We start from the raw sequence: 20072 nt of genomic DNA, 5'->3' as shown, positions 1-20072 counted from the left end.
CATTATTTAAAAATGATATAAATAGAATAAAATCTTGACAAACCGAAGAAATGTAAAAAGGAAAAAAAAGCTGATAGTGTTGACTGTAATGCAAATGAGGTTATAATCATTGTCATTGTGTGATATGACTTGTGCTGCTTTCAGGCTTTCATTATTAGGCAATTCAGCGAAGCTGTCTGTGCATTAAAGTCATGGCCAGCATTGATTTCTTTTAATTAGTCGTGCACCACATGCAATTGTGCAAAAAGCAGCTCGTATTGAAATGGATGCATAAAACGGCACTTTATGTACTGTGGTGTCTGCACCTGCTAGCAATGTAAACTGATGTTGGAGAGGACCTAAGATTGTTTCTATTTTTTAACATCTAAATAAACATAGCATTCCTTCCCTCCCAGCCATGAGGCATGACAGAGCTCTGAAGTCTTCATATCAGTTCAGCGACCTTATTAGTGCTGCTCTGCATAATCGCCTGGAGAGAGAGAGAGACACACACACACAGAGAAGGAGAGAGAGAGATACAGAGAGACAGAGAACGACAGAAAGAGAAAGAGACAGACGGAGAGAGAAATTAAACACACAAGCAGAAGCACCAGCATATTTGCACACACACACATGCACACACACACACGCATGCACGCACTCGCACACGCACGCACACACGCACGCACACGCACACACACACACAGACGTTTGTTCTTACTGCATGTGTATTTGCAGACAGCCTGCTTCTGGCCTAAAATAGATCCATCTTACTGTCAGCTCCTGCCGCCAGTTTTATTCATTAGATGTTTTCCAAATCTCTTTTTCCTCTTCTCTTTTTTCATACTGTCTGCCAATGTATTCCTTATTCAGACTATAGCAAGACTCCTGGTGTGTGTGTGTGTGTGTGTGTGTGTGTGTGTGTGTGTGTGTGTGTGTGTGTGTGTGTGTGTGTGTGTGTGTGTGTGTGTGTGTGTGTGTGTGTGTGTGTGTGTGTGTGTGTGTGTGTGTGTGCAAGTGCATATAGTGTGTTTTCAAAGCTTATGCGAAACCAAGCTTACAGGAAACATTGTTTGTTTGTGCTATTTTGATTCAGAGAATATAAAAAAAACAACAACTTTGCAAAACAGATAAATATATGATATTTCAGACATCAGGAAAGACAGAATTGATACAACACAACGTCTGTCTGCAAGTAGACTATGCAGATGTGTGTGACTTTTTTGCTTTCTGGGCAATAGAGTGCAGTAATCAATGTAAACCGAGAAGGTTGAAGGTTGAAGGTTTGTTCTTCAACTAGCCCACCCTGTCCCAAAGTACCACACACACACACGCACACGCACACGCACACGCACACACACACACACACACACACACACACACACACACACACACACACACACACACACACACACACAGACAGACAGACAGACACAGACACAGACACACACACACGCAAACACAGACACACACGCAAGCACACACACACACAGACACAGACACAGACACACACGCACACACACACACACACACACACACACACACACACACACACACACACACACACACACACACACACACAAACCTTCCCAGTCCTCCATTTGATTCTCCCTTGTTTGTCTTTCACAGTCCGATGAGTCTTCTGATCAATCCCTCCACTCTCCCCGTCTCCTGCACTCTCCAACACTTTGGTCTCCTCCAAACACTCCTAATCGATCAGAAATAGGAGAGGCAAATGACACTGCTTTTTGCACACTTTGTTTGACTGCACTCAGTAAAACTGAGTGGCTTTTTTTGTTTGGTCACCTCTTAAATTTGTTTTTGTTTGGGCGTCACTGAATGTGGCACCAAAGCAAGGGTGCACTCTTACCGTTTTCAAATCAGGCTGACCAGAACGGTGCCGTGCTGAACCAGCTAAATTTGGCGCTAAAGTGCTTACCTGCAAGCCACCTGCGTTCGTATAGGACTCTGGACTTTTCCGCACGTGACTTTTGTGTTTTACCCGGAAGAATCTGCCGATGTCCACATTGTCGTTACCGTTCGCCGAGAAATGGCAAGCATTTTTTGGTTCGCATTGCGATCTGTAGCGTGCATTTTTATGTTAAAGCACCGATGGAGCGTCATGGAAAAGCTATGGACAACATGATGATCACTCTTATTGGAGTTGGCAAGGAGAGAACAGAATCTATTTTGGATTGTAGCATTTCCAGCTTTCCGTCGTTGTTGTGCCAATGTTCTTCTACAAGAATATGTTCCCTTCTCTTTTCTTTCTTTCTCAAGCAACTTTGTCTGCAGTCCATCTCATCTCCCAGCAGCCCAGAACTTTCTCTTTCTCTTTCTCTTTCTCTATCTCTCTCTCTCTCTCTCTTTCTCTCTCTCTCTCTGTCCTAAATCACTCCATCTTCGCACCACTCTCTATCCTCCCCATCAGAGCCACACTGACTTTCATGTATTACTGGTGCTCTGTTGGTGCTGTACCACTCACAGAGGGGAATTCACAGACATCATTTAATTAGTACAGACACCAATCGAGACAGGCTTGCATCACCATCCTAATGGACTGGACTACGGAGCACTTTGTTAAAGCAGGCCAGTCACAGCACGGCACAGCACTGACACACGTACAGTATGCACGCGCGCACACACACACACACACTTACAGGCCATGCACACAAACACATGCACTAACTCATGTGCACGAGCACACGCACACACACATACACACGCACACACACAAACGTGTGCACATAAATACATTGCAGGTTCGACACAGCCTACGCACGCACGCACAGACACACGCACGCACAGACACACACACAGACACACACACACACACACACGCCCAGCCCATGCACAGCCCAGTTGCTGTATCTGGAGGCCTGTTTAGTGTTTAAGCTTCAGTGACTGTCCTTTACACCTCCATCCTCGTGGAGTGGCCTCCTATCACCATTCCAAGGTGTTAACCTCATTTCCACAGCCTATTTTCGGCACCTCCTCATATCCCACATCCATTTCATTAATAAGCGGGTTAAATGGAGCAGTCGCCTCTCATATTTTTATTTTTTATTATTTTTTCCCTTAGTTTCCCACCACGTCGAACGCTCCCTGAGATGATACATTGTCTTTGACGAGTATGACACGTATGCTCTTGGGGTCCCAGTCCACGCGCCCCACTAACCAGGCAGTTGACATTGTGGATGTAGGGCACGAGTCTGTCTCTCTCCAGTGCCAGCTCTATGCGGTTTGCTTGGATTGGATGGCTCATCGCCCCCTTCTGAAGGATATGTTTACAATTTTTTACACACACACACACAAACTCTCTCTCACACACACACACACACACACACACACACACTTGCCTGCCTGATCCGTCGGCAGCTTGGCCTGTCACGTCTGTATGTGAATGCAAAAAAATGAAACAAAAGCTTCCATATCCTGCAGATGCTCACAGTATCAACAAAGGATTGTAAATTGTGTGTGTGTGTGTGTGTGTGTGTGTGTGTGTGTGTGTGTGTGTGTGTGTGTGTGTGTGTGTGTGTGTGTGTGTGTGTGTGTGTGTGTGTGTGTGTGTGTGTGTGTGTGTGTGTGTGTGTTTGTGAGTGTCTGTAATAACGTGTGTGCACAGCATATGCCAAGAGGGCTTAAGCGTTTGACTCTGTTTGATTTAAAAGATATATATATTATTACTCTTTTTAATTATTATTTCCCCTTGCTTTCCAGTATTTCCTGGTTCCCGTTGAGCATGTCCAGGATCAGCCAGGTGTTGGAACATCTGTGAAGGCTGCTCCTCCAGTTGAAGCCTCCCTGGAGCCCCGCTCGCTAGTCTTACAAGTCAGCGGTTAGCACCGTTTACCTCGGGAGCTAATTATGTCTGCCTTGTAGATATGTCAGACACATTTAGTTTCACATCTCCACGCCCTTGTTATTAATGCACAAACATCACTTAGTAGCAGAGTGGACTATAGTCTGCACAGTATCATTAAATCACTTGACTCAGATATTGTGTAATTTAAAGGGACACTGTGCAGGAAATGGTCAAAAAAGGTACTGCAACTATGCTGCTCATTGAAACTGGGTTGGCTATCACCAAATTTGATATTTACATCAAAGTTTACTAAGTAATAAACAAATATTTTCTAATATGGTCCAAGTACAGTCATTTTTGCAGCTAAAAATGGCTATTTTTGGAACTTCAAAATGGCGGACCATGGAGAAGATACCCCTTTTCATTTATGACTTAGAATTTGATGGTGGTGGTAAGTATTCATGAAAAAGGTAACATTAGTGAATGGGCAGCATGAATTCTGGAAATAAACAACTTAAAATCTCACACAGTGTCCCTTTAAAGACGGCACAATAGGAGGATCTTTGTTTACACACATGTCCAAATTGAATGGCAAGAAAAGAGATATGACTACATTCCTTACTCAATTAGTGGGCGAAATCCCTCTTGACAACACACGACTCATTTTATATCTAAAAACTATCACATGAGGTGTCATACACTAATACTATTTGGTTATGGGGTGTTGTTTAATCATTTTTAGATAGGCAAAGAGTCATAAGCACCTGAACAAACACCTATCAAAAACAGGAACACCTTACAAGGGTACAATCATTTATAATGAATGTTATTCTCCTGGCATTTCATCTAATTCCATTCAACATCTGGGTGTCAAGAAGTGTTCCGATTAGACAGATGGAGCGTGTGCTGTGTCTGCGTTGTTAGCCCTTGACCAGAGTTTTTCAAAAGCCGATTATAGCCTTTACATGATGGAAGAATCAAGTCAAGGAAGCAACCCACTTCATTCACAGTAAAGTTTGATTCCGAATATGTTGATTTCCAAATTGTTTTTTTTTAAACAAATTGAGTTTATTCAAAATTAAATGTCTCACTACAGATTCTTTATGCAGTTGGGCCCACCGCCAGGCCCATTTAAACATTAATGAAAAGACTCAACCACCATCATAACAACATTGTTATGATATTACCGAGAGCCTTACGAAACAGATTAAGGTTTGGTCATTACAATTTTGGTGACAGTAAACATAAAATGGGCTCTGTGGAAAGAGCTTAAGTATTTAAAATCGTACATCAGTCAAAATTACATCACGGCACAACAATCTACAGCATTTCAAATCACTCTGGTAACATTTTATAATAATGTCTGCTTAGTAAAGACTTAGTAAATAATTGACTTATGATGAACGAAACATTAACAAATGTTTTTATCATTAACTAAGTTTTATTAATGCTTTATAAAATATCTACAAATAATATATACATGATTTTACATACCTTATAACAGAGTATTTTATTCATTTACAAGCAATTCGTAAATCTTTGATAAATATAAGATATAACATTTCCTAGTCATTTACAAACATTTGTTAACATTTCCAAGTCATTTACAAACATTTGTTAATGTTTTGTTCATCAATAGTCAATTATTTATTAAGTCTTTATAATGCTTTTTTGCATCCATTATTATAAAGTGTTACCATCACTCTACACAGACGCATCACATAGACAGCTCAATCCAGCATCTACATCATCTCATGCAGAGTTTTCCTTTTTATGTGTCTGACTTTACAGAATAAATCACTGACTGGTTAATTAAAACACGTCTTCAGGGCTAGTCTCAATATCCCCGAACACATTTTCATTTATTGCACAACGGGAACAGGAACAACAACAACGGCGAGCGCAGTGAAAAATGAAGCGGCGCAGCAAAGCGTGGCGCGGCGCAGCACGGAGCGGCATGGAATGGAGCCGCATCGATCCCTGGCGGTACCCTGGCCAGTGATGCCCATTGATCCCTGGAGGTATCCTGGCGAGTATAGAGCGATGGCCATTGACTCATCTATGCAATTTGTCACTGACCTTGGGACAGGAAAAACAGGTCAATAGAAAACGACTCGCAGCTGATGTCTGCTGATGATGTCTCACTTCACACAGAGAGGGAGGGAGGGAGGGAAGGGGAGAGAGAGAAAGAGAGAGAGAACGATATACAGAGAAGAAGAGAGGAACCGCTGTAGAAGCAAGAGGAAGGAGACGAAAACAGGAATAGGCTAGAGAGGGAGAGAAGAAAATAGTCACGATGAGAATATATATATATAAGGGCAGAGAAAGTAAGACAAAAATGCTGAGAGAGTGAGAGATGAGACAAAAATGGAGGGACCGATAGGGACAGCAAGAAACACAAATAGATATATGGAGAGAGTCAGAGAGAAAAGAAAGAGAGGGAGGGAGACATGTCTCTTGATATCAGCCCTTAGGCTCCTGGCCTCAGGGCAGGGCAGTGGCTGGTACGTCTAGATCTGTTGCTGGCGACATAGTGCTCCATAAATGCAGAAGAGAAGGCCATCAGGGGCAGGACGCCACATCTGCCGCTCTGGATCGTTAGTGTGTGTGTGTGTGTGTGTGTGTGTGTGTGTGTGTGTGTGTGTGTGTGTGTATGTGTGTGTGTGTGTGTGTGTGTGTGTGTAGTGTGTGTGCGCACGCACGCGCGCATGTGTGTGTTTGATATTGTGTAGACATTACCTTCTTGTGTGGTTTTGTGAGCTGGGGCCCAGTGAAACCATGTTCGTAAAAGGAAATACCCTATATTGCACAAGGCTACTAGTTGTCGATTATTTAACATCTGGGGGGTGTTTTGGTCCGAGAGCTGGGGCGTAGCACAGTTGGATTGATTTTCAAGGGTGTGGTGCGATCACCAAGGGGGATATGATCTGTGGAAATGAAGCTGATCGTTGAAAAAAAAAAAAAAAAAAAAACCTACTTAGGTCTGTTCAAGAGCAACAGACAGGTGTATGAGACAGGTGTACACACGGCAGGCACTGTAGGGGAACGTAGACGATCATTACTGTGCCTGTAGGGGAACCCAGCATGGGACAGCACCAGGTGTAAAACAACAAATTGCTGATTTGTTACTGTGACTTCTTACACGCCGCAAGAGATCAACAAGAGGAGCCGAAGCTAAAGTGGCTAGTTGCAAATGAGGTTTCATTATCTTATCAGCTATGGTTAAATAGGAAGAGAAAAGTGGGAACTCAGTTGAGATTATACATCCGCGGATGTTGCTCGTAATGAGCATTGCTCGATTTTTGTACAGTGTGTGGAAAGTGCTGTACAAATATTAAAGAATGCTTTGCACTCATTTGCTGTCATTTAACTAAAACCAGACCAGAGTAAAATGGCACTATTACAAACAAAGGAAGCACGTTGCATTATTGATTTCATTTTCTTTCAATTATTTATAGCAAATGCTCCACTGTGTATGCTATAATATCAAACAGCAGTCCATATTTAACTGAAGAATTGGGCCTTTCAACGTAGTATCAAATGGGAGGGGGGGGTGACGACTTGCAATAGTTTGGTACTGCACTTGACATTTGTAGCCTTTATAGCAGTATATGTACGGGTATAAATGGCTCCTAACGCCTGCTGCGGAGTGTACCAATAAAGGCCACATGAGTTTATAGGCCTGACCAGGCTATAGACATAAAAAAGAAAGAGTTCTGGAATGTAATGTCTTATTTATGTCCTTGTCCTTGGGGCGACACCCCACAACACCCCCCTCAGCCCACCCCTCCACCCCACCATCCGAACGGTTGCCGTGCAACATCGCCGTGGTCACATGGCTGTAGTGACCTGCTAATTGAGGGAGCGACATGCCATTACGCGTCAGATGTCTGATAATAAACAGGCTCGTAATGGCCGCTAATGTCAGGCATCATTTTGTTTTACTGTTATGCTCTGGTCTTTGCTGACTCCGAGGCCACCGAAGACTAATTGAGTATGACATTGAGCATTGATGGGCTGGGGGTGGGTTGCGGGGAGCAAGTATGGGGGAAAAATGATGACACTCTTGTTCTCTTTGTCTTTCCTCTTTAATATTACATTAATGCTAACAGGGAGCAAAAAAAAGCTTGGAGGGGTCAAGTGCTGAAGGGAAGGGGTTGCAGCTCATGCAATTTTAAACATTGGCAGTTGATAAGATGATGAAATGTTGCCAGTTTGCTCTAGTGCATGTATTCAATGTCATCAGCAGAGTTTGAATACATGAATACATTATTGACTGTAATAAGTTGCTGATGTGCAGCCCATGTAAATTAAAGGAAGCAGGAGATTATGAGAGCAGGATCTACTGTAGGCAGAATGATCAAAAAATAAATATGGTGTGAGAAAAATGACTTGATAAAGAGTACAGTATACAGTATATAGTAGGCCTACGTGTGAATGTAATGTCATGTCTTTGCCAGCACTTCAACGTGAATGTAAATTATTTTAAGATTAGCCTAACTTCTATGAACTCTTGGAAGTTATTTCATCAGAGTTGAGAGGGTAGTGAGCTTTTTCTACTGGCTGACACAGTATTTCTTTTGGTCTGCGCTTTTAAGCTCTTAGAAAGTCTGCTATTTGTGATTATTGCTAAGAATTAAAGAGGAAATTACTCGGTCAAATAGCTGTCATGCATCTTTTTCTGCCATTGCTTTGTGACAGCTTTCCTGCATTTAGGTGACATAGATAGACTGACAGGCAACCATTTTTGCCGTATCCGCTTGGAAAATGAAGACTCAGGCAGCAGCAAGGCCAATTACTCAGTCATGTCATACACATCACATACAGACTGTAGACTTTCATGCAGATGAATACACACACACACACACACACACACACACACACACACACACACACACACACACACACACACACACACACACACACACACACACACACACACACACACACACACACACGAGAGTGCATATGTCGTAGAAGCCCACATACTCATGCTTGCTTGCTCAAACGAATGCATGCACACGCGCGCACACACACACACACACACACACACGCGCGCGCATGTACACACACACACACACACGCATGTACACACACACACACACACACACACAGACACACCAATTGCATATAATACTGTTCTGTATGTACTTTTTGGATACTCATGCCAGCAGTGCACATGCAGACATGAAATATCATAACGTGGAGAGTGATGAGAACATGTGTTCAAGCGCAGTGTTTACTCTTCCCGGCGCTGTAAGAGTGGAGAAGGAGAAGGTCAAGCTGTGTCTCTGTGTGCTCATCACGCTGCTTTTCATGTAACCAAATAATTATATCTCTCCGATAGACGGGGCGTATACTCTTTCTTCTTTTATGTTTGTTGACTCAGTGGGATTAATCTCTCTCTCTCTCTCTCTCTCTCTCTCTCTCTCTCTCTCTCTGGCACATGGATTAAAAGAGAAGAGAGACTGTTTGCTTTTTGCTCTTGCTTTGGCAAAACAGATAAACAGTGAAAGATGCATGGACATGGCTGAAGACAGTGCTGAAAGGCATAGCCCAGGCAGGGCTATAACAAACGAAGCAGAGATGCCCAGAACCATTAGTAGAGGCATTAGCTGACTTTAAGGTCACCTGTGGGGGGTGGAAATGTTTTGCTGTGAGGATTTCACTTTGTGTCTGGGGTAGTAGCTGTAAATCCATTCATTAATAATTTAATTTGTTGCCAAAGTGGCAGTGCCAGTCCGAATGAGATTGGTGTAGAAACAGAACTCAGAATGCAAATCTCTTAGGAGGTAGAAGTAAAGCAAGCTCACAGTCATTTGCATGCTAATCGCTCCAGCCAGATTTTTGGCCGATGGGCTGCCTCCAACAGTGCTAGTGCTCGCAGTTTATTTACAAACCGTAAAGGTAAGGAGGAAGTCTGTGTGTGTGTGTGTGTGTGTGTGTGTGTGTGTGTGTGTGTGTGTGTGTGTGTGTGTGTGTGTGTGTGTGTGTGTGTGTGTGTGTGTGTGTGTGTGTGTGTGTGTGTGTGTGTGTGTGTGTGTGCAATTTTGTGTGAGTTTGTTTGTGTGTTTTTTTTTGTTTTTTTGGGGGGGTAAGTGTCTGTGTGTGAGTCTGTGTACATGTGGGTTTATAATGTGTCGTGTGTGTGTGTGCTAAATTGAGTGGAATGTCCACATTGCAATTACACATTTTATTTTGTCCCCTCTCATCTTTTTAAATAACTTTGATAACAAATGCTGTAACTCTGTAGTAGAAAATGAAAACCGTGTAATACAAGTAAAAGCCTCATGCAATTGCTGTTGTGTCTCTTTTTATGAACATTTTTTTAATGTTTTATTCAGTTATCTTCATGGAAAGACTGCCATGGTCACAACTAATGGGTGCACCCATAGTCTGGAGTTGCAAATTAGCAATCTGTCGCAAAAGGCTGCATTCATTTAGTGCTAGCATTAATTGAAGAGTGACATGCTTGAATACATCGTTTGCTTATCCTGTGGCAGATTCCATTTCCTGGGAACATCGTTTTCACTCAGCCTGTTGCTGCTTCCAGCATTTAAATCCCTGCATGCGCGCGCACACACAATCACACACACACACACACCCACCACACAACACGCATAGACACGCACACACACACACACACATGCACACCGACTTAAAGACCCTGTGCAAGATGAGAGAAGCACACAATCTCAAATGTGAAGGCATTATAGGTGTGGCGTAAACTAAATTAAACCATGTCAGGTCTTTAAGACCCATGGATAATCCCCTGCTCATTGGACAAAAGGGCCTCTTCCAAAGCACCCAGTGCTAACAGAGCCCGTCAGCCATGAACCAAAACAGCCACGCATGTGTAGACAAGTTGTGGTGCCACCATGATCAATAGCTTATCTTCACATGAATACAGTAGTCTGGCGTCTAGCGTTGCATCTGTTTTTCGGTGTCCTTTTTTGGTAATATGGGAAAATAAAGACATTTTATTGATTTAACAAATCTAACCCTACTTCGCATTTCCTGTGCGCTTCTATCTGCAAGTATTGTAGGCTATGATTATAAGTCTTGTAAAGTCTCTTTGGTTAATAATCTTTCAGTCAGCCAAAAGCTGAACAAAGCTCATTGTTACCTCATGTCCACTACACGATGCGAGACTCAGGATTGACCTCTGATTGAGCAAGAAATCAGCATGACTTCAAAAAAGTCGTGCAAATGACAAATCGTGGCAAAATTGGGCCTAAAGTCGCACAGTATAAGCCAGGCTTAAGTAGGCAACAGTCCAATAATGTGCAGGTGAGAGTGACAACCAATGAGGGGATGACTAATTGGTTGGGGAGAATGATTAGGACTGGAACCTGGCCTGGCTTTGACGGGAATCTAGGCTACAGTAAAATCTTTTTTAACAGGATAACCCCAAAAATGAAAAAGTAACTAATTACAAGTACCAGTTACTTCTCCAAAAAGTAATTGCGTTAGTAACTGTGTTACTTCAATATAAAAGTAACTAGTTACCAGGAAAATTATTTTTTGCATTCCTTTTTCTTTTTTTTTCGCTTAAAATGTCAAAGAAACGAAAGAATGGTTGAATGGGGTTTTCATCCTTGTTCTGTGATGTTGGTTTGGCTGTGATGTTATTTTTGCTCAATATGCTACTATCAAATAGGCCTATCTTCATGAAACAGGCCTATTATTAATGGTGAATGTTACAGTCCATTTTTAGGGATGTGCTCATTTCTCTGAAATTGATTTTTTTTGCAACAAGAGCCCTTAACAACTCTGACCCCACAGTGGATAGGGGAAACATGTTTTCAACCACATACCTGGCGATTATTTTGTTGAGCTCACTCGTGTCTTTAGAAATCAGGTTTGGCTTGCCTCGGTGGAGGTGTGCCACCATGCAATGTTGGGAAGTGCTTAGTGAAATTAGAGTCCCTCGTTACGGACATAATTTTGTTTCCAAGGCACAGTATACCTTGGATATAAACATTATTGAATTTGACTGCAACTGGCGAGAAATTATTCCGGTATTACCGTTGGAATATGCAACCTCGCTGCTTTACTACCATTGTCTCTTCTATTCTTCATGCGCTTCCTATGAACTGTGTAGAATGACTTGTGTACGCGTGTGGGAGCAAGATAGCCAACCCTCCGCCCCCTTAACACTTTTTTTTTAGCAAATCACGTTCAGCTATTTTGTTCTCATGCATGCAAAGGGTGAATGTGAACATATTAAAAGACGGCTTGGCACAGATTTATGCTGCGTTGCCATTTGCTCCTTGATTTTGTCAGCAGCCAGTGCACACTGGCGCTGCAATTCATAAAATTGTAGTGCGTCACGTTACCTCCCGAGTAACGGTAACAGCGTTATAGTTATGGAAGTAATTAAGTAATTATTCCGTTACTCAAAATGAGGCTCCATTAGTAACGCCGTTATACTCTAACGCCGTTACTCCCAGCACTGGTCAAGTTCATTTATGCTTATTTTGAACGACGATAATGACAAACTTCACTGTCTATCAAAGCTAACCGGAGTCCAGAGCCAAGTGCTTTCAAATACAGCATGATTGGCATGACTGAAACACCGGGATGATTATGGGATAATGTGCTGATTGTTGTCTACGACGATCAGATATATGAAACAAGTATTAGGCCACTATGGTTACTGTAAGTAATGATTCAATGCAATGACCATGGTGTTCAGTGCGACTAGGCCACTTTCCATTCATTGTTTTCAACATGAATGGCACAGAGTATGTCTGGTTCGTACTAATTTATGATGCTGGAAAACTTTTCCTTTGATTACTACACCTTGTCTTTACTAGTGGCCTACCTGCGTAATCAGAGGAATCTTTTTTAGTGAATCTCAGAGGCTCCTGTTTTTTTCTTCCCTTTTTCGCTTTGCCTTCATTTTCTGTTCTTCTGATTTGTACTGAGACATGTTGGCAAAACAAATGGCAAGCACGCTGTTAGAAGCAGAATTATGTTGCTTTTTTCCCCTCGTAATGAAAGGCCATTGGTGATTGGGGGTTCTTAATACCTTTTTAGAAATCATTTATTGAATGAAATGAAAATATAGCAAATTTTTCTCCGTAAAACCAATTTCTTTTGAAATAAAATAAAATCACAACTTCATCATGACCCAGTTCTGGGCCCATCTCATTCCTGGGCCCGGGATAAGATACCCGTTTGTCAACCGCACCCCCCAGCCCCATCAAAAATCTGAAGGAGTAAGGTGTCAGATGGGATTTGCCATTCGACACCCTAAAATTGATCAGAATGTACGAAATTGCATCTTGAAAGCATAAGATGTTTTTAACCCCCACACCCCCTTCCCACGACCTATGTAAAGGTTCTGGAAAACTGAAAAATTGGTGCTTAAAGGTGCTTGAAAAGTGCTTGAATTTGTTCATGAAAAAGGTGTGGGAACCCTGAAACTTGACTGGATAATAGCGAAAAACATCATGTCCTCAGCCCTACCTGCACAGATCTTTCTAACTGAAAATAATTCCTTCAAGAATTTTGCACAAAGGCTTGAGTGAGTCGAGTCCAGCTCTCCCTATCTTTGACATATGTTATCTTGTGCGTGAGTGCGTGTGCACGTGTGTGTGTGTGTGTGTGTGTGTGTGCGCGCGCGCGTGCGCCCTATCACGATCGTGTGGGCATGACTGTGCATGAATGAGAGTGGGTTAAGGTCAGCAGTCAGTCAGTAGTCTAGTGGCAGTGGAGTGGAGTGGAGTGTGTTCCTCTGCCTTCCTCACCTTTCTCTGCTGCCCTGACCTCTGCTCCTCTGGCTCAGCTTATCCCCCTCCTGCAGATACAGCAAGCCGGCATCTCTGTCCCCTGGGCACAGGCACATGCAAAGGCATACACACACACACACACACACACGTTTGCAAGCACATACACACGCATGTGAACACACACACACACACACACACACACACACACACACACACACACACACACACACACACACACACACGTTTGCACGCACATACACATGCATGCGAACACACACGCACATACACACACAAGCACACACACACTCAGCCCACTGCAGAGAACCCCTGCACACCCCCATGCGCATGAATGCATGCACACACACACACACACACACACACACACACACACAGGTACGCTCGCACGCACATGCACGCCGTGCTCACACAAACACACACTGAAGGCCAGTCTCTGTAACCCCCTGCAGGTTTAAGTAAGTGCATCTGACATTTCACTGCCTCTTTCTCTATCTTTTCTCTCTCGCTCTTTCAATGCTTCTTCTTGCCTTTCCTTCTTTCATTCTCTGTCTATTTTCGCATTTCACTACCTTCTTTCTTTCATTCTTTCTTTCTTTCTTTGTTTCTTGCTTTCTTCCTCTCCTGGACCGTCAATCTTTGTCTCAGACACACATGCACACAACGTCTCTCTTCTCCCTCTCTCTCTCCCTCCCTCTCTCTCTCTCTTTCTCTCTTTCTCTCTCCCCTCTTGGCAGGAGGTTTATCGGAAGGCTACAGCTGTGTATGGCCTGTCCATGGGGACTGTCGCGTCACACAACATGTTAGAGGGCAAGGCACGGCATTTATTCCTCTTTCCCCTTTCCGCTTTCCGCCATTTTTCTCTCTTTCCATTTCCATTAAGTCGTTTCATTTCCTCTTTCTGTTCTCCCCGCACCAGAGCACTCTTTTCTCTTTTTCCAATTTCTCTTTTTTTACATTCTCTCGTTTCTTTCAGTGACCTGTGCCTGTGGGAAGAGCAGATGAATTAATGATGAAGTGATTTGCCCTGCGGGGTCTTACCTAGCGTGCGCATTAATGTAAACATGAAGGAACAAGGTAAAACGTGAAAATCCCATGACATGTGGCGCATGAGGTTTCCACGTCTGTCATCTTCAGTGCAGACATAAGCATGTCACAGACATCCATGTATGGCTTGCTGCTGCACACATGCATGAGATATCTCTCTGGCTTTCCCTTTCTATAACTCCCTCTGTCTCCTGTCTACTCGTGTGTGTGTGTGTGTGTGTGTGTGTGTGTGTGTGTGTGTGTGTGTGTGTGTGTGTGGTGTGTGTGTGTGTGTGTGTGTGTGTGTGTGTGTGTGTGTGTGTGTGTGGTGTGTGTGTGTGTGTGTGTGTGTGTGTGTGTGTGTGTGTGTGTGTGTGTGTGTGTGTGTGTGTCTTTTATACCTGAGAAATTTTACTTATGACTCAATGTGAATTCTGTTTTCAGGGGACTGTGATGACTACCAGTGTGTTAACCCTTATAAGGTGTTTATGTTACATAGAAGGTGTTCGGGTCATTTTGACCTGGGCATATAGGAAAAAAACATAGCTCTATTCATCCTCGAGCTTTTATGCTTGTGAATTTTTATATGTTTTTGAGAGTGAGAGATACAGAGAGAGAAAGACAAGGAGACAGTCAAGAAAGAGAGTAAACTCAATCCAAGCTCTCAGATTGAGCCACCAGTGTTCTTTTCGCGAATGGTTGGAACATTGATGCACAACTGAAGGACCGAACAATATCTGCACTTCTTTTTTCACATAATTCACTCAACATATGATCACTATTGTATCAGAGGTGTGTTAGCAACAGGGGTGACTAATTTCTCACTAATGTTCAACTTCCTGTATAAGACAAGTGAATGTTAGGACAATGAATGCCACGCTGTGTTTGGAATTTTGCAGGTAGAGTGCCAACAATTCAGACAATTTGTGACATTATTTGAACAGCGACAGAATCTCAGCTTAACATAGCTGAAAACCACTTCTTTGTAGGATTCTTTGAAGTTCGCCAAGGTAAGCGAGAGTTAGTTTATATATATATAAAATGTATCATTACGGGCAGGGTGCGATTTGTTGAAGAACCAGAAGGGGGATAAGTTTCAGATTTGATAAGCATTGTCAATGGAGTAACATACTGCAAATATTCAAATCCTGTAGGAAAAGTGGAGGTATCAAAACTAGAAGGGGGGACAATCCCCCCCACCCACCCCCTACAAATCGCACCCTGATAACGGGTGGCACTCAACGCATGGGAACAAGAACACCATTGCTTTTGAGCAGAATTCCCTCTCCATAATGTGGTGGTCCTGCTTTTCATGTTCTACATTACATGAATGTCATTACCACCAAACCCTGTTATTTTGATGTCATTGGGGGCTACTTCAGATGTGGTGCACCATGCTGTTAATGTCTTTTGAAACACATTAAAGGTGTCTTCATACAATGTGTGATGGAAGTGTTTATTTCCTGTATCCACTAAGTGTGACAACGACGTTGTCCATGTTTTCATCCTCAGCGGCAGTGACATTGAAAGTTTGGTGAAAGCACACAGCCCAAGTTAGGAGCCAGCCAGCCAGCCAGCCAGCCTCCTCCGCAGTCCCCCTGCTCCACAGCTGTTCCCAGACAGCAGGAGAGCTCAGCTTTATGCCTGACTTCTCACACAGCCTAATATTAACAACAACTGCAAACACAATCACACAAGCAAGCAGCGTATGGTGTGCGCACACACATACACATGCACCCACATACACACACAGGGCTGCTGACAGCTTGGCGGGGCCCAGGACAAAGTCACCTGAAAGCCCCCCCCCCCCCCCCCCCCCCCCAATACACTCAATGTAATGGGGACTCTGGGGACCCCTCTCTACCTGGGCCCAGGACAACTGACCACTTTGTCCCCTCCTGTCGGCTTCCTTGCACACACACACACACACACACACACACACACACACACACACACACACACACACACACACACCACACACACACACCACACACACACACACACACACACGCGCGCGCACACACACACAAGCGCACACACACACACACACACACACACACACACACACACACACACACACACACACACACACACACACACACACACACACACACACACACACACACACACACACAAGAAAACAGCTGCATTAAGGAGAGGAGACACAGCTGCATCCGAAGACTAATGATACATGAACACAGTACAACTTTTTGTATTGTCTGCGCGTGTGCCTGTGTGAGGTGTGTGTGTGTTTGTGTGAGTGCGTGCGTGTGTGTGTGTGTGTTCCTACTTGCCTCTATCTCTTTTTGACGGTGGCCGTACATAATCTTGTAAGCTGCATTTTAATTGAACAGATGTGCTGCCTTTGCAGCAGAAATGAGTAATGCATTCTGTGCCACTGAGGCTGAGACTGAGACTTCGCACACACACTCACACTCACACACACACGCACACACACACATACCACTTGATTGCTTTTCAAAGACTGTAAGAACACAATACTTGATTACTATTTAAAGACTTTAAACACAATACTTGCATACTCTTCAAAGACTAAGCACACAACACACAATTCCTATTCAAAGACATTAAGTGCACAACACTTGAAACTTTAAGCACACAACATTCATTTTCTTTTCAAAGTCTACAAGCACACACTATTGATTTCTGTTCAAATGCTTTCAGCACACAACGCTCCATTACTTTTCAAAAAGCTTTACTACCGGCGGCTGCATTGTTAAAACACAGAAGGCCTATTTTAAATATACTACAGACATGAAATACTTGATTTGATTTCAAAAGCAAACAGGGAACCCAATGATATCACAAGCAACACAATACTTACTCACTATACTAGCAACACATGATGTACTGATCAAAGATGGACAAACCCAAAACTCCCAAATTGCACTTGATTACTTTTGAAATATGTTAACATAGGAACCTTGATTCAGACAAAACTTGATTTGTTTACTCAAAACTTGATTCGTTACACAAATACAGACACTTCGTAACATACAGTATTTTAAAAGCCACGGGGTTTATTGAACTGTAGGACAAAAATCGTGATAGCAACCGAATCGCGAGTGAAATGTAATTGTTAAAGCCCTAGTTGGAGTGCCACTACATAGTGTTTACCTCTTGACTGCTCTGCTCATCCACTGGGAATGTAGGTAGTGTGGGTGGTGAGGTTTGTGTGGGCATGTTTACTTCTCGTGTGTGTGTGTGTGTGTGTGTGTGTGTGTGTGTGTGTGTGTGTGTGTGTGTGTGTGTGTGTGTGTGTGTGTGAGAGTGTGTGTGTGTGTGTGTGTGTGTGTGTGTGTGTGTGTGTGTGTGTGTGTGTCTGTGTCTGTGTGTGTGTGGTGCAGTGACAAGCAGAGGTCCAGATTCCTCTTATTTAACTTGCATCTGTTTACATTTGCACAGTGCTATTTTGCATATTAACACAGATACTCACACACACCTACACAGACACACATAAATACACAGTAACACAGCAATGCACGGGTGCAGGTGCAAACAAATGCACACGCACACGCACACTGTACCAAAAACACACAATGGGGATAATGTCAGCCATGTTGAACAAGTGTCAGCATGTTATCGTGTGAGCACACACACCTCCCTCTAGCCTGCCACTAAATCAACCGCGTCCTTCCCACATAACAGTATTTGACTACTGAATACAAAACATTGATGGCCTGCACACACCTTGTACTGTATTCAATCATTCCCAAAGCTTTATGAACCCACAGACACAGACTCAGACACGTGCACACACACACACACACACACACACACACACACACACACACACACACACACACACACACACACACACACACACACACACACGCCATTGCTCCAAAGAGAGGAGTTTTTGCACAAATCTCAATAGAATAGAATAGAATAGAATGGCTTTCAGTGTTAAGCTTGCTGAGACTGAAAGCATTTCACCAAGTAGTGCAACATGTACGGTATGTGGTTACCATATTTACCGTGAAATATAATGAAAGGTTGTCCAGAGCCCAGACAGAGGTCTCTTAGTTCTCTAAAGCCCCATAAAGACTGAAAAGTTCAGACATCCTCCTCCAAAATCTTAAGGAAATGTCTAAAATTCTATAAACAGAGACAATATACTGTAGGTAATTGCGTTTTGAGAGCTTTTGGTCACTCTGGCTAGAGAGGGGAAATTAGTCGTTCATTCTACGTACATGAAACGTTCTCCAAAAGACAGAGTACTGACAATCTATTTATTGAGACCAAATACACACGCGCACACACACACACACACACACACACACACACACACACACACACACACACACACACACACACACACACACACACACACACACACACACACACACACACACACACACACACACTTCACACATTTTCTTTCCTGGAAATGTAGTGATTGTTGAGTACTTTCTCAGCTTAAGTGATATGGGAGGGAGCGAGGCCCCTACAAGTTTTAAGCATGAGCAGACAGAAGAAACAAAGGGAGTCATAATTCAATGGGAACAGTGATCATTCTTTTCACAAATAAAGCATGAGTGGTACTCCAAAATTACAAATCACTTTGTAAGCACTTGCTGGAGAAGTCAATGTTCTTTCATTGTTACTAGGTTACGTGCAGTGCTCCACAACACTCTCTGTAGCACTGTGTTTATGCCTTTGCCCACCTAAGGAAAGCCTATCAGCATGAGTTCTGTGCCTGGTTCTCACACAAACTATACCATACAGATGAACATCCTCAGTATAGAAACTATTGTCTATAATGGCCTGGATTTGCTTTGCTGCTGTACAACTGTGCTCCTGAAACACTTTCTTAGGCAAACATGTGGTGCCAGTGAGAATGAAAAAAAAGGGGGGTTGCGTTTTCCCTCCCAATAAACTTACTACAGAACTTATTCCAGCTCCAAGCGGCCATCATCTTTAATTGCATGACACCCAGTATCTTGCTTGCTTTTAGCTAAATGTCTACTTGTAGTCCTATAGGCCTAAATTGATTTGCACATGGACAACAACCTTGCAACCGTTTTCTTCCTCGTCCTTTGGCACAGTGTAAGGCCAGAATTAGACACGTCTAGTATCTTCGCTTTGAATGCCATCGTTGTGATTATTTAATTTTCCGTAGATGATGTAGGCCTACATGGTTTTTACAGCCTTTTCCCTTAGATACCGTCGGCAAGGCATTTTAACTTAGTTACACTCTTGACGCCTGACCGGTTCCACTGAATTAATGTGCTAGTGTTGTACTTAGTGAAAAATGAAAAAAAGGTCGCACCATGCATAGGTTTCTTTTTATTTACACAGACGCGTTTCGGCGCTCTGCCTTCCTCAGTGCACGACCTTTTTTCATTTTTCAGTCTTACAATATTTTGGTCAGCACCCTTAAAAGGAAGAAAAAAACTGTTGGGTGACGCCTGCTCCAACCCTTATGAGTGTTGTACTTACACCATGAATTCAGTTTTACTTCTCACTTTTGACGTCTCTGCCTGACC

At 43.1% G+C, this 20072-nt stretch overlaps 1 long non-coding RNA gene across 2 annotated transcripts in view; it reads right to left on the bottom strand.

Annotated features, from left to right (window-relative positions):
* Nucleotides 1-246: 246 nt before the first annotated feature.
* Nucleotides 247-20072, bottom strand: part of LOC134449227 (uncharacterized) — a 20166-nt gene continuing 340 nt past the window's right edge. Inside the window, exons 2-3 of one of the 2 annotated variants that reach the window (XR_010034921.1) lie at nucleotides 13540-13621; nucleotides 247-469 (exon numbers count right to left, since the gene is read on the bottom strand). This is a non-coding gene — a long non-coding RNA (uncharacterized LOC134449227). Of the gene's footprint in view, nucleotides 470-12617; nucleotides 12711-13539; nucleotides 13622-20072 lie in introns of those variants that run through there. The other variant, XR_010034920.1, reaches the window with a different exon arrangement.

This window comes from Engraulis encrasicolus, chromosome 5, assembly GCF_034702125.1.
Source record: "Engraulis encrasicolus isolate BLACKSEA-1 chromosome 5, IST_EnEncr_1.0, whole genome shotgun sequence".
In the NCBI taxonomy this organism is placed as follows: domain Eukaryota; kingdom Metazoa; phylum Chordata; class Actinopteri; order Clupeiformes; family Engraulidae; genus Engraulis; species Engraulis encrasicolus.
Note: the sequence above shows the minus strand (reverse complement) of the source record. Positions and strands in the feature narration are given on the sequence as shown.